Below are 16,590 nucleotides of genomic sequence, written 5' to 3' on the forward strand. Positions count from 1 at the left end.
GTCCCAATGGATCATGAATTGAGGTGAAAAGGTGAAGGAGTGATCTCTTAGAATACTGTAAAAGAGAGATATCGCCTTACCTTTCAGTAAAGCCAGAGTAGACCAGTGACGAACAGTATGAATGGAGGTCATAAAGTCAGAGCGTATATGCACATTAGATAATATTCCAGTAAGCAAAAGCCATTGAGAATACACAGAAGATGGAAGTGAGTATGTAGAACAGAAAATATCAAAAGGGACAAAAGAAGTGGAAGTCATCATTTGGTGAGCAAACCACACACCCGCCCGCTGCCACCTCTTCCACGAGAGAGATCTCCCACTACTGTGGATTTTAGAGTTATTCCAAAGGGACATGAGTGGGCCTTCACCAACAGAGATCTCAGCCGCTGCATCTAGAAGATGAAAGGCATGCTGCGTTGCACTCAACAAAGAATACTTTCTCAAGTGTCTAGGTACTGACACTGTAAGGAAGCAGGAGACGTGCAATGGTGCACATAAAAAATGTTCCATTTCAAACCATGCTGGCGGATCCTGAGGATATGAGTCAATGATCCAGTGAGCTCCATATTTGGCTAATGATGCAATATAATAATGATAGAAATCTGGTAAATTTAAGCCGCCATTAATCTTAGAGGCTTTCAGCTTGGCGAGGGCAATACGAGGTTTTTTCTTGTTCCAAATAAATTCAGAGATTTTCATATTAAGCCAATGAAAGAATGACTTCCGACATAGAAGGGGAAGCATAGAAAGAGTATAATTAATTTGTGGGGCCAGAGTCATTTTAATGGAGGCTATTCTACCCCATCAGGACAGATAAAGCGGGGACCAACGAGATGTGGTATTTGAAACTAAATTTTTGATTTTGGATATGTTAAGATCCTGAGCATGTACTGGATCTTTATGTATTAGGACCCCCAAATATTTCACAGCTCCCTGCGACCATGAAAAAGGGAAGTGAGCCAGATCTGAGTGGGAAATATGGTCATTGAGAGGAAAGATCTCTGACTTCTCCCAATTAACAGAGTATCCAGAGAGATGAGAATATTGAGAAACGATGCGGATAAGATGAGGGAGAGAGACAAGAGGGTCCCTGAGAAAAAGAAGAACATCATCAGCGTAAGCTGCTAATTTAAAGTCTCGACTGGAGGAGGGAATACCTTTGATTGAGGAGCATTGTCGGATAGCTGAAAGGAGAGGTTCCAACGCTAAATTAAATAACAATGGTGAAAGAGGACAGTCTTGACGGGTACCTCTGTGAAGGGGAAATTTATTAGAAAGAGAGTTGTTAATCAAGATACGAGCCGTGGGTTGTCGATATAATGTTTCTATCCAATCTGTGAAAAAAGAACCAAAGTTGTACCACTTCAGTACTCGGAATAAGAAAGGCCACTCCACTCGGTCGAAGGCCTTCTCAGCATCAATAGCTAGACCAATCACAGGATCAGACATTGTTTTGGCATGAGCATTAATATGATGAAATAAGCGTAAGTTATCTCCTATATATCTTTGTTTGATAAATCCTGTTTGATCTTTATGTATGAGGGATGGGATCACTCTGGTGAGTCTTAATGCAAGCAGTTTCACCATGATTTTTTAGTCCAAGTTAAGGAGGGAGATAGGACGAAAGTTTTTAACCAAAGTAGCATCTCTATCAGGTTTAGGGATGACTACAATAGTGGCCTCAGTGAAATTGAATTGTTTGTCCGGAGTGGAGTGGAGGAAATCATAATATGTAAGAAGTTGAGGAGCCAAAAGAGCCCGGAAGCTTTTAAAAAACTCATTAGTAAAACCATCCGGGCCTGGGGCTTTCCTAGTGGGTAAGGAGGATATAGCAGTTTCAATCTCAGATGTAGTTATAGGAGCATCTAATTGTGCTTTAACAGATTCCGATATGGTCGGATGGGCTAAGGAGGCAAGAAAAGAATCTATGTCCGATTCAGGGGCTGAAAACTCAGATTGATATAAGGCAGTATAAAATTTTTCAAATTGAGAAGAGATCAGAGATCTGGTTTTGGCTAATTGTCCTGATGCGTCCTGAATAGCTGAGATGTGCAAACGTTTTGATTTAGTTTTGAGATACCTAGCCAAAGGGCGACCCATAAGATTATCTCCCATGTAGTGGCCAGAAGTGGAGATGAAGATGTCATGTCGGGCCGTACAGGAGACCAGAGTATTATATTCGTATTTAAGGTTTTGAATACGTTGGAATATGGATGGATCATGTAAATGGGTAGACATATGTTGTAGTTCTAAGTTTTTAATGGAGATTTCCAATTCTTTTTCTTTTTGCATAGATTGTTTTTTTTTCCAGGAAGCAAGTTTAATCAATTCACCTCTGAGAGAAGTTTTGTAGGCTTCCCAGACGATGGAAGGACAGATTTCTGGGTCTTTGGTATTGATTTCGAAGAATTCCGTAGTAAAAGATTTGATTTTGTCCACTATTACCTCATCTAAAAGCAAGGCATTGTTAAGTCGCCAAGAGGAAGATTCTTTGCGCGGGGCAGAGATATATAAGTGTAAGGAGATAGCCGCATGGTCTGTAAGAGATATTGGGTGTATAATAGTATCTGTCACATCCTGAATGAGAGAGGAGGAAAGAAGAAAGAAATCAATTCTTGAGTAGGTGTTGTGTGGTGGTGAGAAATGTGAGTATTCTCTACCTTTTGGGTGTAGCAAACGCCATGGATCTACAAGGGAAAATGTTTCTTTTAAAGCCTGTAGAGCTGTGAAAGATCTGGATTTTGAGGGTCTGCAAGAGGATGATCTATCTATATAAATGTCTTGAATTTGATTGAAATCTCCGCCTAATATCAGAGAACAAAAACCGTATTCAATTAACTCCAGCTGAAGATCCTTGAAAAAGTCTGGATGATCCAAAACAGGAGCGTAAATGTTAAGGAACACAAAATCTACTGAGTGCAACGCAGCATGCACCAGACACCACCTTCCATCAGTGTCTGTTTTAAAGGAGTGAACAACAGGGGATAGCTTGTCACTGAGAAGTATTGATACCCCATTTTTTTCCCGCTGAGTTGCAGGGGAATATAGATGAGTGGAATATCCCTTCAACTGAAATTTTGAAGTGGCAGCAGGCGGGAGGTGGGTCTCCTGCAAATAAATCACATCAGGATGTTTATTAAACACATAGTTAGCTATCTTCTTCCTTTTAATAGGATGGTTCAAACCATTCACATTAAAAGAGAAGACATGTAAATCAGCCATAATCTATTGTATGTAATGGTAGGACATAGTAAATATCACCTTTGTTAAGAGAACAAATCAAATAACATAACCAGAATATCAGGTAGACACTCCTGCCAGAGAGTAGAAAGAAAGAGAGCATAAGAGTAAGAGCAGAGAAACTAACAGTGACAGCATAATGCAAGGTCAGAAAAAAGAGAGACCATACTATCATGCATGAGATAAAACATTTTAAGGGTGCTCCTGTGAGCACGAAGTAACACATACGGAACAACTAACAATACTCCACACCCACTCAATTTGGAGAACATGAGAGTGGTGTGCTTATCCACATAAACAATGAGTTATACAATCATATGCATGCAATTTATAGAGCAGGAAACAGAGGCAGACAAAGTCATCAGTAGCTCAGCATGTCAGCGCATTTTTAAAGAATCCAGGAATGCAGCCAGCTCACCAGGATCAGTGTAGGAAGTAGTGCGATTATTGTAGGTTACTTTCATCCTGGCTGGGTACATAAGACCCATTTGGCTCCAATGTCTTTAAGCTCCTGCCGGTGGGAAAGAAATGCTATTCTCTTCAAGGCTGTGGTTTTAGCCAGATCTGGAACAATGAAAAACTTCCTGCCCTGGTGTAGCAGCTGAGGTTTAGATTTTGCTGCTGTAAGAATCTGCAGCATGTGTTGAAATCTGAGCAGCTTAGCCACTATGGGCCGGGGAGAAGAAGCGTGTGAAGAGAGGTAGGATGGCACGCGGTGAGCACGCTCTATTTCCAGTGGAGGTGAAAAGACAAGCCCCAGGGTAGCAAGCAGGAAAGCAGAGAGAAAGGAAGTCATGTCAGAGCCCTCTGATGATTCAGGCAGCCCAATAATTCTTAAATTGGATCTTCTGCTGCGATTAGAGAGATCTTCAAAGTCCCTTTGTAAGGTAGTAATGATTTTGTCATGCTTAGTTACCGTTTCTTGCAGAGAAGGTATGGCAGAGGTTTTTTCCTCCAGAGCATCTAAGCGATGTCTGACATCCACAAATTGAGAGTTAATTGCCACTATTTCTCCCCTCAAAAGCTTAGTTTCTTCAACCTGCTCCTGTACTATGACCCGGATTGATCTTACTTCTTTCAGGAGCAGGTCAAGTGAAGCCTCGTCGTTCTTCGGCGCCATTTTCTCCGGCGTGCTCGGGTCAGGTTTTGGCCTCTTACCTCCGAGTGGCGCGGGTGAAGCGGTTTCGTTTTTCGCCGGATTTGGAGGCGACATGAGGGTCCTAGGCAGCAAAATCTCCGCTTTAAGTACAAAATTTCTGTGGAAAAAGCGCCGTTTTACTTTGTTTTAAGTGCGGGTACAGAGGAGCAGTTATGCCATGCGTGTGGTCTCCGTGGCAGTCAGGCCACGCCCCCTGAGGCTGTAGCTTTAACCACTGTGCCAGAGCAGTGTCAAGATGCCATGGACTTCAGTTGAACATTTAAAGCAGGCCAGAGTTTCTTTTCTGGGTTTTGAAAAGTTTGCTACAAAGTTTTGTTTTAGTGCTGAAATGTGAGCCCAGGGCACCAGTGTGTTTCCGGTTGGGAGGGGCTTTCCAGGACTGTGTGAGAGAAAGTAAAAGGCTTTAGTTTGCCTTTGGACTTTATGAAATGTTCTTTTTTGGGGGGAGGGGGGTTCCTGGATGCCACTGTTGTGAGAGGGAATCCTGGACTTATTTAAGTGTGCTACCTTTCACCCTAGCATGGGAGAATACCAGGGCAGTGGCTTGACTATATAATGAAAATCTGAGCACTACAGTTTGGACAGGTGTGCTATAGATAATAGGGACCTCCTACCCAGTCCAGCCTGGTAGTACACAGGCCAGGTTCTACACCAGGGGTGCCCACACTTTTTGGGCTTGCGAGCTACTTTTAAAATGACCAAGTCAAAATGATCTACCAACAATAAAATTAAAAACACAAAGCACACTGTACGCAGAGAAAATGTTATTTTATATTCCGTGGGTTTTCAAAGAGGTCAAGGCAGATGCATTAATGCAATATCACCTCAGTAACAACTATACAATAATAAACAAATATACCCCCTCCCTTTTTACTAAACCGTGATAGCGTTTTTTAGCACAGGGAGCAGCACTGAATGCCCTGCACTGCTCTTGATGCTCTTAGGCTCCCTGAGCTAAAAACCACTATTGCGGTTTAGTAAAAGGGGGCCTTAGTGCAAAATATAGACAGCAGATATAAATTCTCAAAATGGACACATTTTGATCACTAAATTGAAAATAAAATCATTTTTCCTACCTTTTGTTGTCTGGTTATTTCATGAGTCTCTGGTTGCACTTTTTTCTTCTGACTGTGCATCCAATATTTCTTCCCTTCTTTCAGCCTCCTGTATGCTTCCTCTCCTCCAGACCTCATTCCCTCACCCAACTTTTTCTTCCTCTCTCCCTGCCCTCCTTCCCTTTCTGTCTTTCTCTCTCCATGCCCCCTTTCTGTCTCCATGGCCTCTTTCTTTCTGTCTCCCTGTCTTTCTCTCTCCATGCCCCCTTTCTGTCTGTCTCTCTGTCTTTCTCCATGCCCCCTTTCTGTCTGTCTCTCTGTCTTTAGAGGTCTGCAGGGGATTGCAGGAATTCTGCGTGTCCCGTGAGACTCCCATGGGGATCCCCCCAGGTCTACGGAACTCCCACGGGGATACCCCCAGGTCTATGGGACTCCCACAGGGATCCCCCCAGGCTCATGGGACTTCTTTAAGGATGGAACTGGGGTTCCCAAGGCCTGGAAAGAGAATTAGTAGAAGATAGACAAAAGCAGAAACTGGGATCAAGATGATGGAAGAACAAAATGTCCCACCACCTATAGCAAGGAAGATGTTCATTTAGAGGGGGCCTAAGCTCAAAGTTTTGAGCCCTCTCTCATTGTTATGCCATCAATTGTGTTTAATACAAAATGAAGTACTTGCTGAGTTTGTTTTGGGGTTTCCAGTTCAATTATGGCACATTTTACTTATGCAACCATTGTCCTGAAAAGTGCCTCTCAATTCTGCTTTAAATGGCTTTGATGCTGTATCGTTTGATTCTTTACTCATTGCTGCATTAAAAACCATTTGCAGATCTTGTGGGGACCTCTCACAAGTTATCTATGCCAGATGGTGGAACCAGATTTGTTTGCTCTACAGATATGAGCTTTATATTGCCAAAAAATCCAACTCTTTTATCAAGAAATGATCGACCCTACAGTCACACGACCTAATGTCTATTCTAATTCTTTCTGGTGAGGTATGCATCTTTTGTTTCTGTTCACTGTTATTTGTTTATATTGTATTCTTTTGTTGGTTTAAATAAACTAAGACTTTAAAAACTGTCAGAAGTAATTGCTGATTTTTATGATCGGGGATGGAGGAGATTCCTCATGGGGATGGAGGGGATTCCTTATGGGGACAGGAGGGGATGGAGGGGATTCTTGCGGGGACGGACAGGGATAGGCAGGATACTGGTGGGGACGGGTGGGATTTCTGTCCCCGCGCAACTCTCTACTCTCTCCATGCCCCCTTTCTGTCTGTCTGTCTCCCTGTCTTTCTTTCTGTCTCCCTGCCCCCCCCTTTCTTTCTTTCTCCCTGCCCTCCCCCAAGCCACCACCGCCTACCAGGAATTACAAAAGACTCTCTGTGAATTGGAATATGAACAGTGATCCTGGCATGCTTCAATAAGCAAGTGACTGTGATTCAAGTCAGAAATAAAGTCTGATTGTGGATATCCAAAAGTTTGGAAGGAAAGAGGAGGTGCTGCTGTTGGGAGATTTCAACCTGCCGGATGCGGACTGGAATGATCTGTCTGCAGAATCGGAAAGAAGTAGGGAGATTGTGGATGCCTTTCAAGAGGCTCTGCTCAGACAAATGTGACGGAACCCATGAGGGAAAAAGTGATATTGGATCTGGTCCTCACAAATGGAGAGAATATCTCTAATGTTGGGTGCTCACCTGGGAAGTAGCGATCATCAAATGGTTTGGTTTGATAACAGCTAAAGTGGAGAGCGGCCGCACGATACTTAAAGTCCTAGATTTCAAATGGACTTTAATGAAATGGGAGAATACCTGAAGAATGAGCTGTTAGGATGGGAGGACATAAGAGAAGTGGAAAACCATTGGTCTAAGCTGAAAGGAGCGCTAAAAATGGCTACAGACCTTTATGTGAAGAAAATAAATAAAAACAAGAGAAAAAGGAAACTGATATGGTACTCCAAACTAGTGGCGGAGAAAATAAAGGCAAAAGAGTTGGCGTGCAGAGAGGACTACCGGGTGAAACTGAAAAAAAACCATGAGAGAGAGATGTCTGGCGAAAGCGCAGGCAGAAGAACAAATGGCTAAAAATGTAAAAAAGGGAGACAAAATTTTTTTCAGATATATTTGTGAAAGGAGGAAGATGAAAAATAGAATTGCCAAACTAAAAGATGCTGGGAACAGATATGTGGAGAGTGATGAGGAAAAAGCAAACGTGCTAAACAAATACTTCTGTTCTGTATTCACGGAAGAAAATCCTAGAGAAGATCCGAGATTGTCTAGCAAAGTAACACGAGAAAATGGAGTAGATTCTGTGCTGTTCACGGAGGAAAGTGTTTTTGAGCAACTTGAAAAAATGAAGATGGACAATGCAATGGGACCGGACGGGATCCATCCCAGGATACTGAGGGAGCTCAGAGAGGTTCTGGTAGGTCCTATTAAAGTTTGTTCAACAAATCTCTGGAAACGGGAGTGGTTCCTGGGAATTGGAGGAGAACAGATATGGTCCCTATTCACAAAAGTGATCACAGGGATGAAGCGGGAAACTACAGGCTGGTAAGCCTCACTTCGGTTATTGGAAAAATAATGGAAGTGTTGCTGAAAGAAAGGATAATGAACTTCCTAGAATCTAATGAGTTACAGCAGTGTTCTTCAACCTTTTTACACCTATGGACCGGCGGAAATAAAATAATTATTTCGTGGACCGGCAAACTACTAAGACTGAAATTTTTTTTAAAAAACCATCACCGCCCCGTCCCCGCGAGGTCGGTCCCACAAACCATCTGATCCCATCCGCACAAGCCTCAAATAGTTATGATTTTATATTGAACATATTTTATTAAAGTATAAAAAGAAACAATATTCTATACAATTGTCATTTTATAAATACAAATAATACAGGGCAAAGATCAACAAAACCCCTGTCTCCCCTCCCCTTCACATATATCCCCTCTACTATCAAGAAAACTGAATGAGCCAAATTATTACAGAATGCTACAGAAATATCATGCAACAGAATACCACAGTCACACATGACAGGAATGGTGTTAGGGGAGTGGAACTAGGGCAACTGCCTCCTGGTCAGAGAGAGCCCTAAGCCAGCTGGAAGCTAAAGAAGCACTGCCTGGGCTTTGCACTCCCCAGTTATGTCTAGCAAGATACATATTTCAAATCTGATATATTTGAATCACAAGATAGAAATAAAATAATTTTTTTCTACCTTTTGTTGTCTCTGGTTTCTGCTTTCATTGCCTTTTCACTCTCTTCCAGCCAGTGTCTGCCCTAAGAACATTAGAACATAAGAATTGCCACTGCTGGGTCAGACCAGAGGTCCATCATGACCAGCAGTCCGCTCACGCGGCGGCCCTCTGGTCTAAGACCAGCACCCTAACTGAGACTAGCCCTACCAGCGCACGTTCTTGTTCAGCAGGAACTTGTCTAACTTTGTCTTGAATCCTTGGAGGGTGTTTTCCCCTATAACAGCCTCTGGAAGAGCGTTCCAGCTTTCTACCACAGAACTTCCTTACGTTTGTACGGAATCTATCCCCTTTCAACTTTAGAGAGTGCCCTCTCATTTTCCCTGCCTTGCAGAGGGTGAACAACCTGTCCTTAGCTACTAAGTCTATTCCCTTCAGTACCTTGAATGTTTCTATAATGTCCCCTCTCAATCTCCTCTGTTCAAGGGAGAAGAGGCCCAGTTTCTCTAATCTTTCGCTGTACGGCAACTCCTCCAGCCCCTTAACCATTTTAGTCGCTCTTCTCTGGACCCTTTTGAGTAGTACCGTGTCCTTCTTCATGTACGGTGACCAGTGCTGGACGCAGTACTCCAGGTAAGGGCGTACCATGGCCCAGTACAGCGGCATGATAACCTTCTCTGTCTCTTCAGTCCAGCATTTGCCCCTTCCATTCACTGTCTGTCTTTCCCTGCAATCTCTCATCCTGCCTCCCCTCCCCCCAATTTGGTCTGGCATCCATCATCTTCCTTCTGTTCCCCTCATGGTCTGGCATCTCTGTTCTTCCCTCCCCCCTGTGGTTTTTAGCATCTCTCTTCTCATTTCCTCCACTCAGATCTGATATCGTTTTCTGCTCTCTCTTCCCTTTTCTTCTCTGGTCTTCCTTCTCTATTTTCTGCCTCCATCTAAATTAAATTCTTTCTTACTATTTAGTCCTGTTTCCCTCTTTTCACCGTGTCTACCCACAGCTTGTCACCCCTTTCCCTCACCCCTCCATTATCTTACTATTTTCTTCCCCCTTTATTTATCTCCTCCTTTCATCCAGTATGTGTTCTTTCCCCACTTCCATTCAGCATCTGCTCTCCTCTCTCAACTGACATCCATCTGCCTTCTGCTCTCTCTCCCTTCTTCTCACTTCCATCATCTGTCCCCTTCTCTCTCTCATCTCCTCCATTCCATCATCTGCCCCTTCTCTCTCTCCCCCCCCCCAACTTCCATCATCTGCCCCCCTTCCCCTCACCTTTGCGGGTCACTTTCTTTCCCCTGAGGGTGGCTCATGTCAGAGTTTCAAGTTTCAAGTTTATTAAAAATTTGATTAATCGCTTAATCCATATTCTAAGCGATGTACATCTTATTAAAATTACAATAAAAAAGGGAATAATACATTAAAATAAGACTGAACACATTATTGACAGAAAAAATACAAAACGAAACAAAACATGATACATGAGGAAAAGCATGGGTAAAAGTTACAATATATTTTAAAGATAGAAAAACGAGTAAGGAAAATACATGAGGAAGGGAAAAAGCTGAATATTTCAGTAAAAGATTAGAGGTAAAAGAATTGTTATTAATTTGTGTAGAAAAGATTAAATAGAAAAGGCATCTTTAAAGAGAAAACTCTTCAGCTTACCTTTGAATTTTTCTATGTTTGTTTCTTCCCTTAGATAGATAGGGAGAGAATTCCAGATTTGGGGTGCTGAAACAGAAAAGATAACTTGTCGTCGAGTATTTATGAATTTAAGAGAGGGGACCGATAGCAGATGTTGTTCTGTAATGTAATGTAATGTAATTTATTTCTTATATACCGCTACATCCGTTAGGTTCTAAGCGGTTTACAGAAAATATACATTAAGATTAGAAATAAGAAAGGTACTTGGAAAATTCCCTTACTGTCCCGTAGGCTCACAATCTAACTAAAGTACCTGGAGGGTAATAGAGAAGTGAAAAGTAGAGTTAGAGGAAAAATAAAAATAAAATAAACATTTTAACAAGACAGCATTGATCTAAATACTTTGGAAGGTAGAAGAGAGGAGAGAAAGGAATAGAAGCAGAATGGGTCAGCGTCAGTGATGAAGTGGAGCAAGTAAGTTTAGGAGGAGCGATTGACGTTTCCAGAAAGGGCTTCTTCAGGGAAGAGACTTGGCCGACAGTCCCAGGATGCCTATGTCTCCTCCCCTGTGATGTTCTCCCATCCATGCATTCCCTCCAGACACACTGCCCGTGCCCCAGCCGCTCCAAGGAGGCTGCCCCAGATGAGGTCCACGGTGAATGCAGGATTCTCTCCTCTGCGAGAAAGCCGCCCGGAGCCGACAGTCGATCTTCTTAGCGGATTGCAGGGGGGGAAGAGTTCACACTCTTGGTAGGATCGGGTCTGTGTGCTCTCGGTGGTTGTGGCTGGTCTCATTGCTGCTTAGGTGTAAAAGCAGTTGATCTCCACTGCTGCTGATATTTAAAAGCAGGCAGATTGATCTCTCCAATGGACTGCAGGGGGAGGAGTTCACGCTCCTGGCAGGATCGGGTCTGTGGGCTCTTGGTGGTTGCGGTAGGTCTCGCTGCTGCTTGTATGTAAAAGCAGTTGTTTTTCTACTGCTGCTGATATTTAAAGCAGGTAGATTGATCTCTTAAACGGGATATAGGGGGAGGAGCTCACATGCCTGGTTGGATCGGGGCAAGGGCTCCTATTATAGGCAGCTGGTCTTGCTGCTACTTAGGTGTTAAAGCAGTTGATCTTCCTAGCGGACTGCAGGAGGTGTGGAGCTCACACTCCTGTCATGATCTGGTCTATGGGCTCTTGGTAGTTGCGGTTGGTCCCAATGCTGCTTAGATGTAAAAGCAGTTGTTCTCCCACTGCTGCTGATATTTAAAAGCAGGTAGATTGATCTATCCAATGGAATGCTGGGGGAAGATCTTATATGTCTGGTTGGATCGTGGCAAAGGGTTCCCGGTAGTGGCGGCTGGTCCTATTGATGCTTAGGTGTAAAAACAGTTGATCTTCTTATCAGATTGTAGGGGGGGTGGATCTCACATTCCTGGCAGGTTCGGGTCTGTGGGTTCTTGGTGGTTGCGGATCTTAATGTTCGATTAGTAGTATGTGGAATCAAATATTTGTGAATGAATGCTGGGGTTTTGAAAAGAAGAGTTTTGTATGTAAGCAGGCATATTTTATAAGATACACGATGTGTGACTGGTAGCCAATGTGCTTCCCTAAGAAGAGGTGTCACATGGTCAAATTTCCTTGCTTTTGTAATCAATTTTATAGATGTGTTTTGAATAATCTGAAGGCGTTTAAGTTCCTTTTGAGCAATACCATTATACAGAGAGTTACAATAATCTATCCTAGATAAAACGAAAGAATGGATAAGAATTTTAAGAGACTTTTCACAAAGGAATTGGGAAATAGAACGAATTTGTCTGAGCCTAAAAAAAGATAACTTGACGACACTGCTGATATGATCGTGAAAAGTGAGTTTATTATCAAATATAATCCCTAAGAGGGGAAGCTTTGGCTGAGCAGAACCGCTTGCAAGGAACAGTGGAACTTACTTGATTGATGTCGATGCTGGGGCCCGTTGCCGTTTGAAGGAAAAAAAAAAAGGGACCTGCAAAGGCGAGAGGAGGGGAAACCTCCAGGACAGCTGCTCTTTGCCCTCCTTCAGCGGCCCAAGAGTCCAGACCGCCAGTGGCAGCTCTGTGTGCTTTTAACTTCGGCACAGAGCTGCCCCTAAGCAGTAGTTTAGCGCGGTTTCATGAGGCAGCCTCGGGGCCTTTGCTAGGCCGGCCCGCTTCGATGATGCGATGTGGACCGGCCTAGCAAAGGCCCCGAGGCTGCCTCATGAAACCGCGCTAAACTACTGCTTAGGGGCAGCTCTGTGCCGAAGTTAAAAGCACACAGAGCTGCCGCTGGTGGTCTGGAGGTGCGGAGACACGGCAGGAGGCAAACGCGGTGGAAGGCAGGAGTCCCAGCACAGCGACTGCAACAGGAAGTTGCAAGTCAGCTGACGCCGGCCTTTCGTTGTGGCGGGGACCGAATCCTTCGCGGACCGGCAAGATTTTTTTGCGGACCGCCACCGGTCCGTGGACCAGCGGTTGAAGAACTGTGAGTTACAGGATCCAAGGCAACATGGCTTTACTAAAGGTAAATCTTTTTTTTTTTTTATTTTTTTATTTATTTATTATTTATTTATCATTTTCAAACTTATATCAAGCATATTAACTTGTACAGAAAGAAGTTTAACATATGAACATATTCCATCAGATTGACATTAAAACAAGAGAAAAGAAAAAATATATATGCTAACTTTACTCAAGTCCTACATCGGGATCCAAGATTAACAAAATGCGAGAAAATTAAGAAAATAATCACTAATATAAAACTATAGAGCTGAGGGCTAATGCCTATATTAATCTAAAGAGCTAATGATGTTCTTCCTTCAGACGCGATGATGCCAAGAAATTAATTAACTGAAAAGGTTCATAGAAAACATACTTAATCTGACGGTGATTCACTATACACTTGCAAGGTTGCCTTAAATAAAATGTAGCCCCTAAAGCTAGAACACCTGGCTTCAAAAGAAGAAATTCACGTCGGTGCTTCTGCGTCTCACGTGAGAGATCAGGAAACATCTGAATTTTAAGTCCATAAAATTCTTTTTGTCTATTTTTAAAGAATAGTCTCAAAATCCATGCCTTATCTGGCTGAAGAGCCACTGTTAGAATTAATGTTGCTGGAGTTGCCAATTCTTTATCTGATGTCTCAAGTAAAGTTGAAACATCTAATACCTCTAGATTGATAGTCACATGATGTTGAACTTGATTTTTTGTAGGCAAATAATAAACCTGAGAGAATGGAGGAAAACACTCCTCTGTAACTCCCAGTATTTTTTTTAAGTATCGTTTAACCATTTCTCTAGGGGACACCATAGCGACCCTTGGGAAATTAATCAATCTTAGGTTGTTACCACGAGCATTGTTTTCCAAAGACTCAATTTTTCTCCTAAGATTTGTATTGTCTTTAATTAATGTCTCTTGAACATTTTTAAAAGATATGAAGTCCTGTTCCATTTTTCCACTAGTCACTTTAGACGAAACCATATCATTTTGAAGTTCTTTTATCTCTTTTTTTTGTTCAATTAGTTTCCCTTCTATATATTGAAAGTGGGGACTTATGGCTTTACCTAAGTTAGCCACAAGATCCCATAATGATTCCAGAGTCACTTCAGTGGGTTTGGTTATAGAAATTTCACCTTGATTAGTGAAAAAATGCTCACCGTCAGTTAAAACTGCTTGGCATTTTCCCTTCTGGGCATGTCCTTCACTTAATGTTGATATTGCCTCGGTTTCCCCAATGGGACTCTCCTGCTGAGATTCCCCATCTTCCAGGCTCTCTGCTGGTAAACTTGCCTCCAGAGGAGGGGACAATCCAATCCATGGGGTCTCCCCACTCCGTGGAGAGCTTGTGGTCCGAGGCTGTGAGGGCGGCACTCTAGCGTCAGGGCTAAGGGTGGTGTCCGGCCCAAGGAGAGTCGCCGTGGTCCCGCCCTTCTCTCAGCGTCTCCAGCGGGCCCACAACTGACGCCGGTGGGGCACTTTGTATCCTCCTCAGTAGTTCGTCTATAGTGCCGGCCGAGATTCCTCCGGTGTGCCGAGAGGCAGCAGCGGCACTCCGTCCTCATCTCTTCGGCATTCCTGTAAGTACTAACCCCTGTCTCCAAAAATTTTCTTATGTCGGACGAGTTCTGAGGAGCGTTCCTCAGCTCTAGTAGTATGCGGCCATCTTGGATCCACTAAAGGTAAATCTTGTCCAATTAACCTGATTGAATTTTTTGATTGGATGACCAGAGATCTGGATCGAGGACATATGCTAGATGTAATTTACTTAGATTTCAGCAAAGCCTTTGATAAAGTTCCTCATAGGAGGCTCTTGAACAAACTTGAAGGGCTGAAGTTAGGACCCAAAGTGGTGAACTGGGTTAGAAACTGGCTGTCAGACAGATGCCAGAGGGTGGTGGTTAATGGAAGATGCTCAAAGGAAGGAGTCCCTCAGGGTTTGGTGCTGGATCCGATCTTATTCAATATGTTTGTGAGTGACATTGCTGAAGGGTTAGAAAGAAAAGTATGCCTTTTGTGGATGATCCCAAGATTTGTAACAGAGTAGACACCGAGTAGGGAGTGGAAAATTATGAAAAAGAATCTGCAAAAGTTAGAGGAATGGTCTAATATCTGGCAACTAAAATTCAATGCAGAGTAATGCATTTGGGATTAATAATTGGAAGGAACCATATATGCTGGGAGGTGAAAGGTTGATATGCACGGACAGGGAGAGGGACCTTGAGGTGATAGTGTCCAAAGATCTAAAGTCGAAAAATCAGTGTGACAAGGCAGTGGCTGCTGCTGGAAAGATTCTGGGCTGTATAAAGAGAGGTGTAGCCAGTAGAAGGAAGAAGGTGTTGATGCCCCTGTACAGGTCTTTGGTGAGGCCCCACTTGGAGTTTTTTGTTCAGTTTTGGAGTTGCTGAACGACGTAAGAAGACTTGAAGCGGTCCAGAGGAGGGCGATGAAAATGATAGGAGGTATGCGCCAGAAGACGTATAAGGAGAGACTGGAAGCCCTGAATATGTATACCCTAGAGGAAAGGAGGGACAGAGGAGATATGATTCAGATGTTCAAATACTTGAAGGGTGTTAACGTAGAAAAATCTTTTCCAGTGAAAGGAAAATGGTAAAACCAGAGGACATAATTTGAGTTTGACGGGTGGTAGATTCAAGAGCAATGTTAGGAAATTCTACTTTACGGAGAGGGTGGTGGATGCCTGGAATGCGCACCCAAGAGAGGTGGTGGAGAGGAAAATGGTGACGGAGTTCAAAGAAGCATGGGATGAACACAGAAGATCTAGAATTGGAAAATAATAGTAAATATTGAACTAAGGCCAGTATTGGGCAGATTTGCATGGTATTTGTCTGTATATGGCCTTTTGGTTGAGGATGGGCTGGGGAGGGCTTCAATGGCTTGGGGGGTGTAAATGGGCTGGAGTGAGATTTGATGGGACCCTGGTAGAGCTTTGGATTCTTGCCCAGAAATAGCTAAGAAGAAAAATTTTAAATTTTAAAATTTTAAATTGAATCAGGTTGGGCAGACTGGATGGACCATTCGGGTCTTTAACTGCCGTCATCTTCTATGTTACTATGTTATATATCCTTTTTTTAATTATTTCACAGACTGTTTGACGTTTTCATTAAACTGTTTACACCAGGCAAAGTCTGGCAGTATGCTTGGGAGACACTGAATCTGCAGAGAAGTTAGGTCATACACAGAACTGCTAATTCGGGCAGGGATCAAGGCTGGCTTTTAGGGGGTCAGCTGGGCATCCTTACCACAAATGTGGTATCACTTTGTGGGATCTACTGCCTCTGTGTGACTTAAAATGTGATCCTGTAAAAGAACTGGACTTGTGCTGATACTATACTTTTGCTTTCCTGTGGTGGCGGCGAGACTGCTGATGCGGTGATCGGAGGTTCCAGAGGGCAATTGCTGAGTGAGCAGTGGTGGACCCAGATAGTGGCAGTGACCAGTACAGAAGGAAGGACAGTCGATCCAGAGCAGAAACATAAAACCCAAAGGCGCAGACTCAACACATAAGAACATAAGAAGTTGCCTCCGCTGAGGCAGACCAGAGGTCCATCTCGCCCAGCGGTCCGCTCCCGCGGAGGCCCATCAGGCCTATTGCCTGAGCAATGGTCCCTGACTGTCCCTATAACCTACCTCTACTGCTATCTGTACCCCTCAATCCTTTTATCCTCTAGGAACCTATCCTATCTCTGGTAAGAGTACCTAGGGAGTGTAGTTAAGGATTCTAGGCATTGGGGAGAGTTGGGTGGATAAGTGGGGGTGGTTTTTAAGGAGCCACAC

General features: G+C 43.3%; 1 long non-coding RNA gene across 1 annotated transcript; it reads left to right on the forward strand.

Annotated features, from left to right (window-relative positions):
* The first annotated feature begins 10,269 nt into the window (after nucleotides 1-10,269).
* On the forward strand, nucleotides 10,270-13,779 carry LOC117366628. Its single transcript, XR_004540626.1, has 3 exons — nucleotides 10,270-10,450; nucleotides 12,666-12,668; nucleotides 13,767-13,779. It is a non-coding gene; the product is annotated as an uncharacterized LOC117366628 (long non-coding RNA).
* Nucleotides 13,780-16,590: the final 2,811 nt, after the last annotated feature.

Source organism: Geotrypetes seraphini, chromosome 9, assembly GCF_902459505.1.
Source record: "Geotrypetes seraphini chromosome 9, aGeoSer1.1, whole genome shotgun sequence".
NCBI classification, from domain to species: Eukaryota; Metazoa; Chordata; class Amphibia; order Gymnophiona; family Dermophiidae; genus Geotrypetes; species Geotrypetes seraphini.